This window comes from Ambystoma mexicanum, chromosome 6p, assembly GCF_040938575.1.
Source record: "Ambystoma mexicanum isolate Mex_15411 chromosome 6p, UKY_AmexF1_1, whole genome shotgun sequence".
Lineage (NCBI taxonomy): Eukaryota > Metazoa > Chordata > Amphibia > Caudata > Ambystomatidae > Ambystoma > Ambystoma mexicanum.
The window spans coordinates 1277553838-1277576437 of NC_090935.1; positions in this window are offsets into that span (position 1 = coordinate 1277553838).

Below are 22600 nucleotides of genomic sequence, written 5' to 3' on the forward strand. Positions count from 1 at the left end.
CTAACACTGGTAGATATAGTGTTAGGTTCATTAGTAGGGCTGCTTTTCTTTGTACTTTATTGTAATGTTTAGTTTTTGTAAGAGGTGCCTTACCTTTTTTAGACATGGCTGGTTTAGTTTTGTTGAGTGAGGTTACTATCTCTTTTGTTTGTATTTGTTCTATAAATTGTTTTAGAGGTGGATGACTATATGATGTAGTTTTATTATCTGCTCTATTTATTCTTTCTTTACTACAAAGTTGCTTTTTAGTAGGCATTGGGCCTCATTAGAAGGTTGGAGGTAACCATACCGCTTTTAGCCTCCATACCGCAATCCGGGCCCGGGTTCCTCGAATGAGGAATTACCGGGCCATCGCAACCTTGGCGGACCCGGTGATTCCCCGTCTAAGGAACCCGGACCCGGTCCATCCGCATTCCCATTCGAGCCCCCATAGGGCTCAATGGGAATGGGGATGGAGCTAACAACGGGCCCGTTAATGACGGGCCCGTTGTTAGTTCCCTGGTCCCCTTGCGGGACCCGGTAAGGACGCCTGGTTTTTCCAGGCGCCCATTGCGGGTCCTGAGATGAGACCTCTTAATAGGGCGGAACGGGTTTACCGGCACCGGCACCTTTACCGGTGCCGGTAAACCCATTCCGCTAACCTTATAGTGAGGGCCATTGTGTTGTGTTTGTTGGGAAAAGAGAAAGTTTGGTTGGAAAATTGTGCAATGTATATGCATGTATGGTACATGGGTTTGTGATTGTGACTGTAGAGATGAAGAGAGCTTTGTCTGATTGTGAGGCGGTATATTAGGTGTAGTTGGGAAGGTTGTGAGAGTAAGAGTCTGCAGAGGTATGAGGGTGTTGGGTTAGTGAGTAAGGAAGTGGTGGTGTGATGGAATCTTTAGGGACATTATTCTGTTTTGAGGAACAGAGTGGATGTTGCAATTGTGGTATTTAGATGGTAATAGGGAGAGTGTGAATGGTGGAATATAATGGCTTAGAGTGAAGGAAATGTTGGTTTTGAAAAGAGCAGTATGGGGTAATATATAGTGGAACTGTGCTACTGTAATTACATACATATACATGGTACATTAATGTACTTTGTTGGATGTGAAGGGTATTCTTTTTTTCAGTTCTTGTCTTCAGTAATGTGCTTCTTTCCTGTAATTGTAAAAGAAAGTTAATGGGGATATGTGGTGACGATGAAGTACTTTTAGTAAGCAAGGTTATTTATGAAGGAAGGAGAAGTGGTGGGGAAAACAGTTAACAAAATTGGTGAACGGTTAAAAATGTTTACTTTTAGGAGCACATTAATGAAAGTTAGAACTGCGTAAGTGTATTTATAGAAGCTGTGTAACGTTTTGTAAAAGAGAAGAAAAGTTGATGGAAAATATTTGTAGTACACTTTTAAATGGCAGTTGGTATGTGGAAGTTAGGAGTATATTTTCCAACATGATGCATTCTAAACAGTAGTTGTTTATGTAGTGCAATATTTTCTGTTTGCATTCTGGGACTTGTAGTTCCACTTATTCCATTATAAAAGTTGTAGTACAAGTCCCAGATTGTAGAAAAAAATGAGGACTGCATAAGCAGCTGAAGATTGGAATGGGTTATATTAGGAAGTATACTTTTTTAAAAACATTTTATTGGCTTTATGTGGTTCTCAATAAAAAACATTTTGCCATTTAGTACATTAAACAAAAAGTATGTTCCTTCAAGTCCAATATTGTTGTTTGTTGCAGAAACCAGACTATTTCACTTCGTCATTTGACTCTCTGATTTTGGAAAAAATTTTCAACAGTAGTTTCACTAATGCCCAGGTCAGCGGAATGTGATTCCCCATAGAAGCACCAGTCTTCCATAGATCTTGAGCCATATTTTTGGCCAATTTATGTCATTAGACTCAGTCTTGTATCCTTCATTGCGGGCCAGAAAAGTACCAGATGTTTTAGTGATTCCAAGGAGTCCTCTTCCTGACACAATCAAGCACTTCCCCCACATCTGCTGTTTTCCCATCGACTCAGTAGCTCCCTGGTCGGCAGCAGGTTCAATCTGAATCTCATGAATTGGTCTCTGTAGTACCGGTTAGGGAATAGCTCAAGATATTTTGGTAGATAATTCAGCATTCTTGCTTCTTGGAAGTTTTTTTTGTTTTACCTTGTCTGGATTCTCCGACAGGGATAAATTAGATTCTCCCAAGTTAGATATGATAGCTTGGCAAATCAGTTTCCATTCTGACAAGGTTGTTTTGTTGTTTTTTTATAAGTGCTTCTCTTAAAACCGCAAAGCCACCTCTTTTAGATTCATCCATACATTTTCGATACAAGGAGAGGGATTTCCAAGTCACTATAGTCTTCAATGTTGTTATGCCTAGTTCCATTTGGATCGCCTGGATTGGGGTACTCTTAGGTAGATGGAGTATCCTTTTCCATAAAATTCCCTCAAAGCTTGACCAATTCCCAGCCTGAAACGAGAAAGAGGTTTCTGCTCCATATGTTAAAATCGGCAATGCTTTTATGCGGCAGAGCGAAATCAATGGGGTCATCAAAAATCCACAGAATTTTTTCAATAATAACCTTCCTTGGCTTGCCAGATTTTTAGCTTTCGATCTCAATAATTCCAGTCTTGGGGCATAAATTCTGTTTGTGTTCAAGCATACTCCCAAATATATAAATTACTTCACTTGATGTATTTTTCTTCCTATCAAATTCCATGCATTTGTTTTTTTGCGACTTTGCCCAGTCAAAGATTCAAATGTCACCATCCTTGATTTGGTTGGATTAATTTTCAGGCCGTTTTTCTCCAGATATTTAAGTAGCACATCGAATTGTCACTGCAGACCTACTGGTGTCTGGTCCAGCAGAACAAAGTCATCGGCATATAGTAGTCGTCCTATTGCAAATCTTCTGATCTTTGGTGGGAAACATCTGATGTTTACAAAGGCATCTTCTATGTCTGATATTAATAAGTTGAACAACTCTGGCTTTAATGGACAGCCTTGTTTTAAACCTTTGTTTGTTTGAATTTCATTTGTCACAAGACCTGATTTATCCAGTCTTACTTTCATTGAGGTCCCTGAGTAAAGATTTTGAATTTCTTCCAATGCATTGTTTGGACATCCCCACTGTTCTAGTTTAGTCCATAATGTTGGCGATTTACAGTATCAAAGGCCTGTAAGAGGTCTATAAATGCCATAAGGATCTTCTTCCCTTTATTTCTCCCAGCTTGGGCCTTGAAGATGTTGATGATAAAGATGTTCAAAGATGTTCCTACACCCTTGACAGACCCAGCTTGCCATTCGTCCCTGTGGCTCGATTCAATACTCCACTTCATCAAGATCTTCAAGGTTAGCGAAACGAATACCTTGCCGGCCACGCCTAACAACGTAATTGGCTGATAGTTGCTCGGGTCTGTTCTGAGGCCTGTTTGATAGATCGGGATGATCACTGCTGTTTTCCATGTCACTGGTATTGATTGTGATTTCATGATTTACTCGTATAGCATCATCAGGAAAACAGACCGTTGCAGGGGGTCCTGCTGTAGTAAGACATTTGTCATCCTGTCGGGTCCCGGAGCTCTCAAGTTGTTCAATTTACTTGTAATCTCCTGGACAGACAGGAGATTGATACCTAGGTGATCCCAGGCAGTGTTCTTTCTTGTCTCAGTTGTTACTTCGGGTTGCTCAGGGTCATATCATTTAGAGAAGTATGTTGTCCATGTTGCAGCTGGAATAGGATTTGATACCAATGTTTTCTGTGGAGCATCCAGCCCATTAATCATGGACCAAATTGTCCTTATATTTTGCAGCATTGCTTCTGCATCTTTTTTCAAAAGTCATTTTTTATGCAATTATTGCCAGTTTCGATATTGCTGTCTTAATTTGTGAATCTTGATCTTTGCCTGTGCAGTAGATTGTTTTTTTTTAATGTCTCTTTACACTGATTGAATGTTTTCTTTTTTTCAAAGGCAGTTGGGTCGAAAACATGGCGATGACGAATGATAGGTTTATTCCTATACCCTTTCTTCTTTTCAAAAGCTTTGAATAGCCTGGTGAAGTCAATTGATTGGTTTCATCTTTGCATGCTTGTCTGGACCATGACCTTTTTAAGCTTTCCCATTAGGCTAGGAATTTTATTGACTCGGATCCTCAATCTGTTTCTTCCTGGGGTCACTTCTGGATCAGTGGTGCATAGAAGTCTCTTATTCTGGTTTAAAGCAGTCCAAGTCAAACTCAGGCGGTTATGGTCATTCGAGAACTTTTCTTCATTTGTCAGAGTCTGAATCATATTTCGGGATACACAAAAGTAATCAATGATTTGTCCACCACTCTTCCCATTCCAAGTAGTGTTTCCCGGCATGTCACCACTGCTGCTGCCGTTCAGGATCAGCATGTCTCTCGAGCTTATGGCATTTTCTCCACATTTGTCACATGTTTTCTAGATTCTGTTGTTGTTACTGGATCTTCATTTATTTTCCATTCATTTTTGTTGCAACAGTGGGAGTTTAAGTCTCCACACAGAAGAAAGTGTGGCTCTCTCCGTTTTTCTCTCTGGTTGTCAATCAGATCATCTACTTGCTCTGGAAAGTTGTTTAATTCCTGAATTCTCGGGTTCCCGTATGAATTTATAAAGGACAATATCTTCTCTGATTCATCCGAACCTGCAGTTAACCTACCCACAACCAATTGGATATATAGAGTAGGATTGAGCTCTTTTTGGAGGTGAAACTGAAGCTGGTTCTTGATGGCCACTAAGAGTCCCGACATAGGTCTACCTCTTGGTCCTTTTATAGCTGGATTTAGGTAAACTGTGCAACCGTCTAACCATGGGGGTTCTCTGAGCCATGTTTCTTGTAAACAAATTACACAATAGGTTAATGCAGAGAGATTTTCAACAAACAGCTGCAAGCACCCCCTAGTATTCCAACTTACCAATTTAAACTGCTTGATCTCTACATATTCTTGGTGTTATTGTTTGCTTATCTTTTTGGCCAATAGCGCTGCAAGCCTCCTCCAATCCTTCTTTGTCTTTTGATCCCTTCTCCTACTCCTTGCAGCTTGACCTGTCTGGTTCCCCGGAATGTTTTAAAGCTTCTGTCTTTGTCTGTAGTTGTGTACTGCTTTTTCTTGTCCTCCACTTCACACCTTATGGCTTTTGATGATTCTAGCTCTCTGCTTATTGTTTGCAAAGCCCATGAACTCTCTACTTTTTTTCCATTAAATCAAATCCCACAGGCCTCAATCAACAAGCCTCTTCCATTAATAGGTGTTTTGTCAAAGGAGTCGATGGATAAAGAGTAACCTTGTCCATCCTCTCTTCTTCAGGAAACTCTATTGTAACCAGATCATCTGTTTTTAAAGATTTCAGGCCAGGAACGTGATGAAGTAGAAAAGTCACATTTTCTCTGTTTAAAATGAGGCCATTATTCAGGGGAATCATTCTTTCTAATGCCAGACATAAAGTGAGCTTAGCTTGTCTTATATTCTTAGGTCCATCACTTCTCTCATATGTCTGGTTTGAGGTAGTCTCCTTTGGCTCTCTTCATTCTTTTACTCTAATCCCAGGTTTGGCCATTCTTAAGGGCAATATAACATACAAATCCTTTTTATACAAAGTGTGACTCTCTATGAGTTGAAACAAAACCTTTGTAGGAGCCGTTCTAACTTGTTTTTTGTTTGGTGCTGCGTCCTTGCCTGAATTTTAGTCTGGTGTTTTCCTAGGGGACCTTGTGGGTTTATCATCATTGTCTGACGTCTGACTGGTCGCCTTTCCATGCTCGTTTCCTGGTCCACCGAAGATTGTCAGGTGGTCCCGTTCTGTTACCTTCGGCCTCGCATCTTTCTCTTCTCAGAGACGTAATCCACTAATTCTTCGAGGGGATGGTTGTTTCCTTTAAAGTTTCTGAAACTCATGGCCTCAGCTTCTTGATGTCCAATTTGTTTTAGAGCTTTTGGGCCAAGGGGCCACTTGTTCGATCTTGGCTCTCGGTCCTCTGTTGAGTCCAAGTCGACTGTTGAGTTGAGTTGACTGTTGACTATTGAGTCCAAGTCGCTATCCGAAGTTGCCAGATCATATGTTGGATCTTCAGTCTCAGATCATGGGGCCTTATCTCAGCCATACTCCAAGATAGTGTATGTCGAAGATCCATCAGGTCCACTGCTGCCATGTCCTCTTTCTCTTGCGTGAGTTGTGATGATTCTAACTTACTTACCATTTGTTGTTTGTGTAGTGAGCTAACGTTTTCTGTTGGTTTCGGCTTCATTGTAATCCTAATGCTTGTAGAGGCATTTGGTTTTGCAAGTTAAAGTTTTAATAAATGCCCTACTTCCGTTAGATTTCTGTTTCAATTGAGGTGTTGATTCTTCATTTTTTTGACATTATTTGTCTTGTCCACGGTCCCTCTTTTAAGAGTTATCTTTTCAGCCTGTTCTTTTTTTCCACCGGTTGAGCTTTTGTTGGTTTTTCTTCTTGCATTAATTTCGGGTTTAATGAAAATTTTGCAAATTTTCTGAGGAAGATTGATGCTGAGTTCTTTTGCATCTTTTGCATTGGTGATTATGAGCCACCAGCTACTGGTTCTAGGGACTCTGTGGGCCTCATTACACGGATGGCGGTAAGGATTTACCGGTACCGGTAAAATACCGGTACCGGTAAATCCTTACCGCCTTACTACGAGGTCCCTTTGCGGGTTGGGGGATTTAATGCCTGCTTTTTGCAGGCGTTAAAAACCAACCCGCAAAGGGACCCAGGGAGCTAATTACGGAATTAGCGCCTTCCCCATTCCCATTGAGCCCTATGGGGCAAAAATGGGAATGGGGAAGGGCAATGGTGGAAGGGGGAATTACCGCCCCGCCAACCTTGGAATGGGGTGGTAATTCCCCTTTCCGCCAAGGCAGTGCCGGTATTTTACCGGCATGAACCATGGCGCTAATAGCGCCATGGTTCTCCGCCATCCGTGTAATGAGGCCCTGTTAGTTCCTTATCCTCTATAAATGATGTTGTCTCCATAAGATCATGGATATTTCCATTCTCATCTGCATTAGCAGCCTGTGATGTGACATCATGTATGTGTGGCTTACGGTTTGTTGGTACTTGGGGGCTTCTAATTGGACCATCCAGGTGGATCAGGTCCATCGAGTTTTCAAAGACTCCAAGTGAAAATCCCTTGGTCTCTGTTTGCATCGCCATAGACAGTGGCTGTTTTTTGGCCGGGGGTTCTAACATCTGCGTCTCCGTCAGGTCGAATGCTCTTGACAATCTTCTAGTTTGCTTCTCCTTGATAATTGGATGAAATATGGTGTGCAGTAGGTTTGACACTCTCGCAGACCTGTTGTCCAAGTTGTTCTGGATTCTTGTGACAAATCCCTCGATGTACATCATCTTTGAATGAAGCATTACTAGCAACGTAGTTTTATAATTTAAATGGTCTCCCATTTGCTCATATAGTTTCATGAACAGGGCCAATATTGACGTTAACGTTGAAATTACTGGAGGTCAAGCTCTCTCGAGGTCTCTTGTGAGGCACCCTGTGGTCTTTTAGAGGGTCGACGTCATCAGTTTGAGTTATTTTGGAGGCAGTTGCTATTGTTGTGCCTCTAGCCTCTTGTTCTTCTTCTATGGGTTCCGATCTCCATCTTTTCTGAAGTCTTTGTTGGTCTCTTAGATGAGATGTCATTGTAGATGCCTGATTCAGCTTCGCAGCTACCAATGGAGTCCAACTTTCTTTGACTTCCATCGGTATTTGGAGTTGGGTAGGTCATCTAGGGTAGGTTGTTTCTCTTTTCCCTCTGTCGGCTGTTCAGTTCCATTGATCGCTCCTGGAGGCTGCGTCCAAAAGTAGTCACCCTCCACTTCCACCACCTAGGAGGTTTCCAGTAGAAGCTGGTCTGACACTTAGGTCTCCAAATGGACATTGTTCATTCCAGAAGGTGTGGTGGATGACCGTTCTCCCCGGTCACCCCCACACCCCGATTTCACCTCCTGGTAAAAAAAACAATCTGTTACCATTGTAATGTGGTTTTAGAGCTCTAACCCTCCAGATATGTCTATCTCTATCTGATTGTGGTCTTGTGAATTGACACTTAGCACCTCTTTTTTCTTGAGTCCCTCTGGTAAATTTGCACATGTCACCCCTCTCTGTGTTTACAACATCCTTTATCTAGATATTCATGCTGGTGGCACCCCCTCTGCATTCTGTCATGGCTTCCTAACTGTGCGGTACAACGTTTACAGTCTTTACAGCATTTGTGACAGGTTCCGTCCCGTCGGCTAACAATCCAGTTTTTAAAGCTGCTGATGATGTTAAGTCCCAATGTGATTCAGCAGGCTTACGGGATGTGCCCCCTTCTTCACCTGGGGAGTTCCAGTAAGATTTACAGCAGGCGGTGGATCCTGAGCCTGCATGCTGAGGAATTCTCTCCCCCAACGTTTTCAAGTGTGGCGAGCATTCATCCCTTTCTTTCTGACATGGGACCATCATTCAGGGTGGGAATGTTGCTCCTGGCATTTTAAAGACTTCTTCCATTGGATTCACTTCGCCCATCGTTGTACACACACTTGCGCTCCTGTTGGTCGATGTGGCCACACCCCTTTCATTCAGAGTCGTGGCTTCACATACCTCCAAGTTTGGCACGGCGTCCATCAGTGGTCTCTGTCCTGCACCCTCCTGCTCAGACTGCCTTGACTGCGACACCTCTGCGTACAACTCTGTGAACGCTCCACGTTGTGGGTTGTGAGTCTCCTCCTTCCAGGCAGTAAAAGCAGTGGAAACACTCTCCAAGCTGGGCACACATTGAAGCAGCACCTCCTGCCTTGACTGCGACACCTCTGCATACAACTAGGAAGTATACATGTTCTGTCAATATATTAAACTGGCACACACTGAGTGCCAATTAAAAATGGTGTACACATCTATTTTATCTGCTTTTACTTCATTTTATGAAAAAGTGACACAGTGCTGCTATAAATGCAGGCATGCATTTTTTACCTTCTTCAAAATGCTTCCCCAAAACATATTTTAAAAAGCACAGCATTTTATATGTTTATTTGATATACATGTCACAGTTTTGAATCTTGAAGTTCAGTCATGTTTTTTTCTTTGCATTCTGGGCATTTTATTAACAGGACATATGTACATCTGAAGTGTTTAAGTGACATGACAGGGTTCGGCATAGAGATTTTGGATGTAATTGGTGGATGGATGTGTGACTCTTTGAAAGCAGCCAGTGAGGGAGTGTTAAGAACATGGAAGTAGAAAGGGTAGAAGGCTGCCGCTGTGTTACGGGGTCAGCGGACACTGCGTCTGTCCGCAGATAGCACATGCCACATCCAGGTCTTTTGTGGATGCGTGGCATGGAAAAGGGATTGTGGGGATTAGCCAATCAGGTTTGCTGGGTGTGGTGTACAGGAAGAGAGGGTAGTAGGAGTTTTGTTTTCTGGAGTTGTGAGAGCTCTGAAAATGGCTATGGATATGTGCTTGAAAAGGCAAACTGTGTGGATCTGGCAGGACTCTTCAATTCATTCATTGAAGGTGTATGCTGAAAATCACGGCATCTTTAGAAGTATTGGTTTGTCAGAAGTGAAATTTGTGTGGCATGCAGTTTGTGACTTAAACTGGGCAAGCTTGATTTCATTCTGTGAGAGTATGGCTCACTTTAAATGTCCAGACATTGTAATTGTGCATTGTGGAAGGGACGGTTTGGGGGTTGTGACTCTAGTGTATTTCCAGGTTGCCCTGAAGGATATCCTTAAAAGCCTAATGGAACTGTTTCCTGCTGCCAAGATTACTTTTTCTGAAATAAATCAGAGGCAAATATGGAGATGTCCAACAAATTGTTTTAGTCCACAGATGCTGCAGGAATGTCATCTTTTGAGAATGACAATATAAGTTCTGATGGTGTGAATTATTTTTGTCAAGATGGAGTTCATTTCACAGATGTCAGAAATGCAATTTTCCTTTGCAATCTTAGGAATGCATGGACAAGGTTCCTGTAAGAAAATTGTAAGGGAAGATGTACAGTGTACAGTACTAATGTGCATAAAAGCAAAAAAAAAGGAAAAGGGAGTTTGTTAAGAAACCACTAAAGAAGGTACTTTTCAGAGCCACCACTAAAGATTTGATAACTTTTTTATTTTCTAACAAATCTTCATGAAACTTTGTAGTCAGGAGTGGCGCGTAGACTTTTAACCACTTTCAAAATTCCAGCCAAATCCGTTACTCAAATCAAACCTTGTTAACAATAGAATTTTGAGTGGTTCCTATGTGTATCCGACTCACCAAAACCATAGGGTGGTAACTGCAGCCATAGAATAGATTGATAGGACCTTACTACAATAAAAATGTGATGTTTATTAATTACATGTAAGAACAGCACAGAAGCTAAATCACGTAGACCCTAAACGCAAGAAAAAAACGGATTGACATTATTACAGTGAAAAATGAATTTAAAACGAATAATTTTGTGACTTGATTTGTAAATCAATATTTAAACTAACATTGACAAAGAAAGTGCCAATCATGCCTCAATTACAGAGATTGTATCAGGGTGTGAATTTGCTCAAATATAGGCAAATATCTTAGGAATTGATCTTAGAATTGAGGAAGAACATAGAAAAATTAAATATGCAACCCACACATTATTATTTCTTTATTGCATAATTTAAGGCACCTCTACACAATGGGCCTCATTATATGTTTGCCGGTCCGGTAACAATGGTACTGGTAAGCTACTGGTACTGTTGTTACCGGACCGGCAAACTACCAGTTCTGCTTGCGGGGGCCTTCCCGCCTGCCAGGTCTGACCTGGCGGGCCTACTGGCACCCGCAAGCTGAGCATGTCAGATGCACCGGCACCATTCAGAAGGGTGCCGGTGCATCCAACCTCCCCATTCCCATTGAGCCCTATAGCAGAGCCAGATGTGCATCCATATATGGTAACCTCTAACAGAGCTGTATTTTTAACTTCAGCTCTAATGGGAAGAGGTAGATTATCAGAAGTCTGTCAAGTAAGCAATGGTTATGTTTATGAATGGGAAAGATTGGAGGGGGTTTAATAAGAGAATGCCAAAGCCGACCAATTGATATGTTTAATGTTTGTTTGTTTGTATAGCTTAGGTTACAAAAGGCACTGCAGATAGAGTACAGCTATGGTTACAGTGCTGGACACATCATCAACATTAAACAGAATGCAATAAATCATATTTACATAGAATATACAGGAATTACAAATTTTGTACTATAGCCAAGAGTATACAGGGAAGCATAGGAGATCAGTGATATATATCTTAATTGTCATGTTCCTTAATCCAAAGGATACGATTGTATCTAAATTGTAGGTAGGGAAGGTTTTCCCTTAGGGATGGTGGTAGGTAGTTCCAGTGATGTACGGCTTTGAAAGGAAAGCTACTCCCCCCAGTCATAGAATGTTTAAATCTTGGCACCAGTAGAAGTTTGGAGTTAGCCTTTCTGGAGGGGTGGCAAGATACTTGTCTAGTGATAGGGAGAATAGTGAATGTAATCATTAATGAACAAAGATAATGGTTTCACATAAGTGATGGAGTATTCCATTAGATCTATATGGAGAAGTTAACCATTTATTTTAACATTGAGCCAACCTAGATAATTGGGATTTATAAAGGTACCAGAGTAATAACATGATATTACCTCTATTTAAATTATAGAGAGAGCAAAGGAATTGGTATTTACTTGTCGGGAGCATCTCGGAATTGTAGGAAGAATAGGCCACGTCTACATCAAAGATTTTGATATGTGCAATATTGACAAAAGGTATATTAATTGATTTAATATAAATTAGGGAATGTGAATAAAGCACCAAAAAAGTTTGTTATATGATTATAGAGTACAAATGAATGGAAGTTGATGAGGTTCAACTCCTGAAGAAGAAATACCTCATTTTAAAACACGTAGAGATAGAAAGAAAGCATCAATCATCATGAACACATTTTGGATCACAACACCGAGATGTACAGAAAATGCACAGTGGGAATATAAGACTGTAAAGTAAACAATTATTGATTTCAATTTTGCAGCATTTACAAAAGTTGAAAACTGGTGATTAGTTATCTTTCTCTTTGAGTACTAAACTGTATAGATGAAGTCATATATCCATTAGATATCATTTATATACTTTTGTTATGAAACATTTTCAATAGAATGGGCAAGATTTATTCCTAGGAAGAATGGGGAGTTCACCCATCAGAAAGATATCTAGTGGATGGTGACTGTGGTAGATACTGTATCATAGAGCAAGATCTTCTCGTTACACCAGTACTCATACAAGTAAGTAATTGCAGCATATTTTTTAAGAAGAATATTTAGAAGAATAGTACAATTCTTAACTGTCGTGTATTTTGATTTACACTTCCTGGAGAGCCATGAGAGGTGTTGCAAAATCTGGGAGGTGCCAAAGATATTCTGAGAGCACAACATTGGTCTGGGAGAAGCCAGGAAAGCCACTGATGATGTAAGTTTACTGGAAAATCCAAGATTGACAAGGGAAAGTGAAAGAACAACACTGGATGTGAGAGTGCATGAAGTGGGCTCGGATTTGCATGTTGGGAAATGCAGTACAAGTACCAAACAATCGAAGCAAGAGTGTGAGAAAGAAGACCTTACACACAGAAGTCTAGGAATTGAAGTCCAAGTATGAAAGTGTGCAATGAAGTTTGCGAGGAAAACTTAGAAACATACTTCCATGATTAGTAGCAAATGAACACAAGTGTCCAATAACGATTGCAATAGGAGGAGAGCTCATACATTACACTCTGGGAGTTTGAATCAAATTTAAAAAGTGTCAACGAATGACCATAAAATAAGTGGAGTGATGATGCCGCAGTGTGGGAAATGTAGTGGAAGTGCAAAAGTATATTGTAAGCACCGAGAAAGGAGAATAAATCTGACAATACATTCTGGGGGACAAAGAACCTGAGTGCTTAGAAGAGACTTGTGTATGGGCTAAAGCACCTTCCTGAATAAAAGTAATCCAATTAATTTATAAAATAAAATAATTGAAAACAGAAATTGCAACAAACAACAACAGTTGTTTGAACTTTTTCTCTGGTATTTTGGTACTGAAATAATTAAAAGAGCTCAGGGGGATCTCACTGAATGTTGATTGTCATTCGATGAAACTCATCTATTTTTCTAATTCTATCCACCTATGTGGCCAATGCTTGTAGGGTAAATGGCAGAGAAACGTAGACGTAGTTCTTTCATCGATTAAACTGAACAAAGACAGACCAACAGAAGATCGCTGCTCTTTTCCTTTTATTTTCATGTGCATACCTGGTGTACATAAATGACTATGGGCCTCGTTACAGACCCGGCAGTAACTCTACCGGTGATACCGGTCGGTTGCCACCGGACCCGTTAAAGAATTACCAGTGCCTAACTTCCCGGTAACACCGGGGTATTACCATACTGGCGTCCGCAAAGTCAGGCGCTGGCAATTTTGTTAATCCCCATTCCCATGGAGTCCCGGACTTCATGGAAGTGAGGACCACGGAAGCACTGGCACCATTAATAACGGTAAAATATGGGGGCGGGAGTGCACTGCCGTGTGATTAGAAATTCGAAAGTTAGTAGCTTTTTTTAGGAATCCAGATTGGATTTAGAGGTATTTTTAATGTTACTTCAGGTGCAGGCGGGCTATTGTCACAAGACCACTTGAGACATAACATAAGACCAGAAACAGAACTGCGTATTGCTAAGCAGTAAGCCCAGATGCACTCCTTGAGAACCTAAATTCTATAACTCATTGAGCATGATGGTAACGTGGATTTACTGAGTAATATCAGACTAAATATTGATGTATATCACATTATAAACATCATTGAATTAAATGGTGCTTCTTCCATCCATGTAAAAGCAGTTACTTCAACTAAAGCTTTAGCACAGATAGACCAGGAATATCGAAAATAACATTTGTAACAATCGTAAATGATAAGGTTCGTTTTAATTAACCCATCATCTTTTTTTCTTTCTTTCAAAATGAAATATCCAAACAAGGATGTATCGACAAACAATAAGTTATATACATTTGTTCCACATATCATGAACCTTCATTTAGTCATGAAATCATTACTGTGCGTCGTAAAAAACGACCAAAACAAACTAAATCAAGTATAACAGTTAGAAACAACTTTTCATCTGTGTAGCAATCCCCATCAGGGAAAGTGTGTGTGTGGCCAGTGCTTCAGTGATGGCATGCCTACCATGGCCGCTGTGTCCGGCAGGGCCTGCCCTGCCGGGCACAGCGGCTCACACAGGCAAACCCGTAGTGTGCCGGTCTGGAAGCAATGGTGCCGGTAGGGTTACCGGCAACGTTGTTTTCGGACCAGCACAATGAGGCCGTGTATGTTGGTAAACTATCATTTATTGCATCTTTTAATTGTATTTTTACTTTTGTGAATGTTAGTCAATGGGTTGTGCGACATGAAGTAAGAACCTCAAAAATGTATCTGCTTAGGTGCAGATTCTGCTCAAAGCCATGGAAGGTGATGGGATTCTTGCATAATTACGGCTTAACTGCGCCTTCTTTAGCAAGTCACTGCTTACCTTAAATTTCCCCCCTTAAATTGCCCAGTTGGAGCCTCCCCCTACAGTTTTAAGCCATCAATGGTACTTTGTGTTTGTTGTATCCCAAGTATTATAAAATTATATTATCATTGGTTATTTATAACAGGCTTAATACCCAGAGGTCTCTAAGCGCGGACCCGGGATCGCACCTGTGGTACTCCGCGTCGTCCAAGACAAGCATGTTGCACCGGAGCTATTCTCCCGATACATGTAGACGTGAATGGCTTCCCTGCAGGATGATAATGCACACCTTCAATGTAAACCCCCAATATCATGCATGTGCTGTAAAAATAAAATAAGGTGCAGGATATGACATCTGCTGATATGTTAGTGTTGCTTGTATGGCATTAGTGAGAGTGACAGCAGAGAACGAGAGCGAGAGAGTGAGAGTTAGAGAGAGAGTGTAAATGATAAAAGTAGATGGGGAGAAAGTGTGATAGGGAATATATTGAGGTTTAGAGAAGTTTGTAATTTCCATCTGAGAGAGGGACAAAGAGAGAGGGAGATTCCTAGTACCATCATTACTATGTGATTAAGTCAAAAAACGTATTTTGAATGACTGATCTATTGATAGCACAATACTCTAAGCGGTGGACCAGAGGTTCTACACTAGACTGTCCACGTCGGGCTAATACATGAATTTCATCCATAGTTCTGTGTTGGGATGTGAGTGACTATCTTTAAAAGGAGTAGACACGAGAAAGAGAACCCTTTTCCTATTGGCCAATTGATTGTGGGAGGTCAGCTACTGTACAGAGTTTCTATTTGCTGTCCCTTCCTCTATTACAAACCAGTACCTATTATATGGACATCAGAGACGTTTGATGTAAAACCAGTGCAATGTATGTATTTGTTTTTTGCCCAGAGACATTTTAGAACAAAAAACAATGATTCCCTTTAAAATGCATGTGTACATTTTCATTAACACAGTTTATTTGCACATCCACCATAAGCCAGCATTCTCAATTCACCCTACTTTCTGAAAGCGTCATCTGCTGTGGCCTCATGTACACTCTTAAAACAAGTCCCATGTCCTTCTGTTGAATACCTTCCCCAACAAACCTTCCATCTACCTACAAAGAATAATGATTATACATTGACTAAAATGAGATCCCCTCAAGCCCTAGTCAAAACCATTTGAGTTCACACTCTTCCACTACCCTGCAATCTGTATGTTATGCTGACTGTAAACTGCTACCTATGACATTTGCATTCTGGACACTTGTTTTCTTGATCACAAACACATCTGTTGCCCTCAATATTGTGTGTACCTAATACCAGAAATTATCTTGAAGGAGGCGTTGCAGACAAAGACACCAGGCAACACCATCAAGAGAGAGTGAGAGAAAGATCAGGGGACAGGACATCTGGACCATGAGCTTCATGATGGAGGAAACAGAATGTAAACAACAGTGTACTTCAAGTGCCGAGCAGAGTCTTCTGGCTGTCCATGAGAAACATTTAATGAATTTAGGTCTGGAGACTGAGCTGGAGTCCTGAGCCACAGATCCCCTGGTTCTCCATGAATGTCTCATTGGAGGAATGTTTTGGGCTTTTTTAATCTGTTGTTTTCTGTGAATGAAATGACACTGCGAGTGTGCACTGTTATATTAAGATGAGTTCCATGGGTCATCAGGGAGTTCCTTGAGTTCTGCCCTAAAATAGTCATGATGACCACCTTATTGAATACAGGCATTGAGATAAGTGATGCTTATTTGGCATGTTCAGATGTTACAATGCATTCCTTGTTTTCTTCTTGAAAGATTCAGCACCGGCTGCCTATGCAACGCCCGCCTCCAGATCCTCATGGATGTTGTCCTGTGAGTTTGTTGTAGGTGTTATATTTCTGCTGTGCTCACACCTACTCCTCTTTGTGGAGTAGTTATGTTGAATGATGATGGCCCAATGCAAGTGGTTATTAATCATGGATATGTAGAGTAGAAGTTGGATGCATTATCCTTAAACCCTGCCATTGTACTGGAACAGTAGGAGAAGGGCGCTGTATGGGACCCCAAGCGTTGTTTCTATACCGCATTGAGGGTACGAGAGACGATATGCACTCAGACAGCCGCACTGAATGTACCCTAGCACTGAAATTGTGGACAGATGTCATATGGAAGGATGTCAGCACGCACCATTGATCAACAAGGAGCGCTGAGTGAAACCTGACGTAGATAGAGTGATGTCATAAAGAAGATATACAAAGCCATACTGAAATGATATGAAAATACTGAAGAGTGATGATGTAACTGAAAAGACAAAAGAAGCATGCATGAAATGATAAAGTAATCATGAACGCAAAAGAAGAATAAAGTAACTTGCTGAACAATAAGTGTAAATATGCAGTAACGCACGATAGAAAAGATACATACATGCTTGCTATAGAGAAACATTTAACATGGCTATGACGGCCATTATTGGAAAATGGAGGCCTGCTTGTGCAAAGATACAACTCAACAGCCTCAGAAACAGACCAGAGTTGAAGAGTCAGGAGACGCTGGAAGAACAGCTTTGTCTGCAAAATAAAGATGAGTCAATGTTGGCTTGGGATCAAGAATGCTATTTTTAAGGAATAGCTGCAAAGCACAAGGGAGGCAGACAGATGAGTCATGGAAGTAAGACATATTTTTCTAAGATTAAAGAAGAAGAAAACATTTGCAAGAGCCAAGTATTGGACAATTAAAAGTGTATAAAGTCTATGCAAGGTAGAGTGAGCAAGTCTCTAGAGGCCATGAGAGACAATGACACCCAGTATAAATAAATTAAAGTAAAGAAGAGGCTGAAATGGACACATTTGTGGTCTATATACATGCGACTCAGAAGTCGAATACAAGGGCGATTCATTAAATCTCGAATGAAGACAGTGATGTGCTTTCACTCCTGTGAACATTCTAGAACAGAGAACAGGCTACAGGGAGCAAGCATGATGAGTTGCTATGTTTGGGAGACTTAAATATATGTGCTTAGGACATGTCACCTGTAGATGGTAGAGAATTAAGGGAGATTCCAGAAGCCCATGCATTGGAACTTTTAGTATCATCCCCTCAGATTGTCAGGGTCATTATCTTGATGTCCTGCTATACCGAGGGGAGATAATTTACTATTTAGAGACAATACCAACATTAGGGACGGATCATTATGCCAGAGTATTTGAATTGATATTGCCTAAGAAGACACTGAAAGCGCACACAGACAATAGAATGGGTCAGTTCCGTAAACCAAAAGATCTATTGAATATCTCAGGGGAGGCTCTGAAACATGCTTTGGCACAGATTGAGCATGCTCTTCCATGCAAGGAGTTCTTCAAGAAAGGCACGGAGATCATGGCCATGCTTTGTAATGAACAGGTCCCTCTCCAACAACAAAAAAGTTAGGAAGTCTACTAAACCATGGTTCTCGCCAGATCTGGCCAAAAAAAGGGGACAGTTGAGATCTTTGGAGGAACAAATCATACAGAGAGCAACTTAGAACAGGTCAAGAGTACCCGAAGAGAATATGGAAAAGGTATTTTTGAAGCCAAATCCAAATTCATAATTGGGAAAATTGACAAAGTTATGAATAGGCCACAGGAATTGTATGCTGCAATTTCCCAGTTAGTAAATCCTAGGGTTGCGTCAGCAGCCAGAATCATCACAAACACAGGCAGATGTTTTCAATAATTACTTTATAAATAAAATAGAGTTAATACAAGGAAAGATCACAGAAATTAAACCATTAGATCTGGAGCTAACAGAGGTGACCAGCCCAGAATGTATAGGGACTCAGGTCAACAGAGAGAGGGATGGAGCCCCTGATGTAGATATTGGGGTGGACCAGAAGTTATTTGTGTTCACCGAAGTATCTGAGAAAAGGGTCTGCTCCCTGCTTTCTGCTTTAAAGGCAACTAAAGATGCATTTTGTGTTATTCCATCTTCAATAGCCAAACAAATACCCCAAATATTACCCCATTTATTACAAAATGTGTTAACAAATCTCTTACATCAGGGGTAGTACCTACGATTCTGAAGAAATCTGTGGTTACTCCACTCTTGAAAAAAAACAACCTAGAACCTAAGAATTTTCAGAACTACCGACCAGTAGCAGGACTGTCATGTCCATCTAAAATCCTGGAGAAAATTGTGACAGCCCAGCTGCAGGAACATGTTGATCAAGAGAATCTGTTGGACCTGCTGCAATCCAGTTTCCGACCAGGTTTTGGGACGGAGACAGGTCTGGGATGACCTACTGGAGACAGCGGATCAGGGGTCATGTCATTGTTGGTCATGTTGGATCTGTCTGCCACTCATGTGTTCGTGAGGATACATAATTTAGAGGAGACGTATGAGAAAGTGGAACGGTGCCTACAAGAAATACAGGCTTGGATGTGTGCCAATCAGCTATTACTGAACGCCAGCAAAACAGAAGTGGCTCTATTTGTCTCAAAACACCATCTGCAAAATAGGGAGCAACTAAACTCCCTATGCTTCCTGGGCACACAGCTGAATTTTGCTATGAAAATAAAAAATGCATGCTGTGTCTGGGAGGATAATATGGGAGTTGGAGCTCAGGTTAGCGTGAAGGTGCAAGCAGCATTCCATTCATTACCCGTATTAAGATATATCCTACCATTCATTGCAAAAGAGACAGAGCAGCGGTTATTGGCACTCTGGTCAACTCAAGACTAGATTATGGGAATGCACTGCTGTCGGGTATAACAGCCTATCACCTGCAAAGATTTCAAGTGGCTCAAAACGCAGTAGTTAGGCTAGCATATAGGTTAAAAAAATCAGGCCCAATCTATAATCTAAGAAGAGCTTTACATTGGTTGGCAGTAAAGGAGAAAATTGAGTTTACAGTTCTCTGTCTGGTATTTAAGTGTTTTAATAAAACAGGGCCAAGATATCTATCAAATAAAATCAAGAGGCATGCTCCAATTGAACAGCTGTGCTCAGCAGATCAGAATCTGCTTCAGATACCACACACTAGGTATGTGAGCAAAGGGGACCGCATATTTGGAGTCTACGGTCCAAGAGCATGGAATAAACTATCCAGAGAAATTTGGGAGATTAAAACCCTCAGCCCATTCCGCAAGGCCATGAAGACCCATTTGTTTTGCTAGAGATCTTGGATCTGAGTTAGTGCAAATCAATCTCAAATGATTATGTTAATCAAGGCACAGATGACAGCAATTGATACATCAATGCCCAATTACGATTGAATTTGTCCGGTGCGTGATATAAATTCTCAAAATAAAAATAAAAAATCAAGGCCAACTACAGACGGGAAACTTTGGCTTGTGGATGGAATGATGATACATGATGAACTAATTTGGAAAGTAGGGAGTAATCTGATGTGATTCAAGCAACTGGGTTTCAGTTTCCTTAGATGCTGTTAGCTGAGTCAAAAATCCAAGGTTGGGTGAGAATGCCAACCAATCAGTGAGTCTATGGGGCAACCTGCTATACAATGTTGCACAGAAAAGTCTGATGTCATTTTGTTTGCTATAATCAGTATTATATGTATTTAGTTTGAGGGTGGTCTTACAGATTAGAGACAGCCAATGAAGTAATAACCTGTATACTTCTATAGCTAGACATAGGGCCTCATTATAAGTTTGCTGGTCTGGTAACAGTGGTACCGGTAAGCTACTGGCACCTGCGAGCAGAGCATGTCAGATGCACTGGCACCATCCGACCTCCCCATTCCCATTGAGCCCTATGCAGCTCAATTGGGAATAGGGAGCATTTCATTCCGGCGCCTGCGAATGGGCAATTACTGGGTCTGGCAGGGCCATAATGACCCGGTAATTGCCCATTCGTGGGCGCCAGAAAAGAAATGATACCGCCGGCAGCTGTGCCGGTTTTATCGGCATGGCTATCGCCGGTATCATAATGAGGCCCATAATGAGGCCCATATTCCCCTAACCAATCACTCCTGCTAATAGGTTTTATGGTTTGCCATGCAGAATGACATCATTGATGATGAATATTGAGGTATAAAACCCCTGTGTAATCAAGTTTGCATGTGAGTGTGCAAGCATCAGTCTGATGTCTGCCAGATGACCCTGCTTTATTTATTTTATGTATTGTTTGCTTGTTAGACGCTTATAGAGCAAGTATACTGTGTCAAAGTGCCCACAGTGTGAGGGAAGCGAACAAGGGAGTCAAACACATTACAAAACACAATATTTTATAAGAGCAGTGGAGGGAAACAGAAGAAAGGACAAAGCTACTATGCCTTCTGAGTATTCAGAATGTGCAAGTGCAGCAAGGAAGAGGGCAGATGGCGTAAGTGCTGGGGAGTTGGAACTCATGGGTGAGCTACAGATGAAGTGCTTGAGTTGTTGAGTGCTACACGGCCTGGGACCACATTAGGAGTAAGTGCGAACCACCAGGGTGGAGGGTGTGCAAAGGGAAGTGCTGAGGGTAGACAGGAGCTGGTCTGATTTGTGTCATGATCTCTGCTTCCAAAAGGTCAGGGTTTTCCCAACTCCCTTGGAAGCAGATCCATAACCCAGGTTCCGAGTGCCAACCAGTCCCAATTGGGACCTTTTGGACCCAGTCCTGGCGCCAGTGGCACCAGGCTCATAAATATGCCCAGTCCCAGCGCTGGAAGCGCCGGGCTCATAATGCTTGGGTGGACTTACCTGCAGCAGACCATGCTGCTTACTTGCCTGCCAGTTGAGCCTCTGATTCTCTTCTGTTTGGAACTACTTTTCCTGTTGGGTGGGGCAGGAGCCACTCCCTAGGTTCAGAACACTGGAACTCTTCTGGAAAGCAGGAACTCTTTTCTTACCTAGGCGTGGCTGTGGAAGGAACAACCTAAGCACTACAGGAGGCTATTTAAACCACACCCGATGGATGAATCTTGCTTTGCGTTATTCTGCATCCTCTGCAGCAGAACGCTCATCGTGTCTTCTGCATCTGATCCTGGGCCTAAGGAAAAAGGCTTACCATCCTGAATCCAGTCTTCAGCAACACCTATAAAGACAAGAAAGAACAGGTTAGCATTACGGTCTTCAGTGACAGCTCTTCACCTACCTGGTCCATCGGCTGTCACCAACGCCTCGCGCTGCATTCCGACATCTGAAAGACAAAGGCTTACCTACTCTTCGTGCGCTCCGGAGGTCTTCACACTGCATTCCGGCATCTGAAAGACAAAGGCTTACCAACTCTTCGCACGCTCCGGAGGCCTTCAGCGCTGCATCCCGCATCTGAAAGACAAAACAAGGTGCGTTAAAAGACATTGGGGAACTTTAATACTCACGTGCCATTACTCCTTTCCACATCTAACCCAGTGGGTATTCCGGCACCCTGCAGCCGCTCCGAACTTGTACCTGCAAAATAAAACGACAGTTTGAGCGCATCGTGAAGCAGGCAACAAGCGCTTACTTACGTGCTTCCAGGCGCTTCTATTCATCACACGGGCTCCATCTTCAACTCACTTCAGCCCGTCATCCACCATCGCCGGAACCCTGCAAAATAAGAGACATCATTACTAAAGACTTTAAAGACATTGGAATTACTCGAAACTTACCGTTCGTGCAGTAAACGACGGACAGCAGTCCTCTGAAGTCAAGAGGCCTGCTCCCCTTATCCAGTGAAGAAACTGGTTACAGCCCCCTGTCCCGAGGCAGATGGAGAGCACGGCGTTCACTTACCTAAGGTGAGAGCGTTAACCTTCGGGGTTCTACAGGAGAAGAGAAAGGGAAGAAGAGAGAGACATTCAATAACCCAGTTCATTAATCCCATATTTTCTATCTGCAGACATCTTACCCTTCGAGTCAGACATACAGTGCACAGAGGTCCAGCCCAAAGAGCCAGCCGTGTGTTACACATCACCTTTGAAGATACGGTATACGCCCAATCAAGACCGGCGCCTCTACAGGAATCAGGTGAGCGTTACAGAACGCAAAGCCTACCACAAAACTCCCGTCCAGGCGCTATGGAAACCTCGGATACCGACCAACTAGCCCAGTTACTTGGGGAACTAAGGGCAGAAGTGCATGCAGCCAGTCAGGAAACGAACGCTCTAAGAAGGGAAC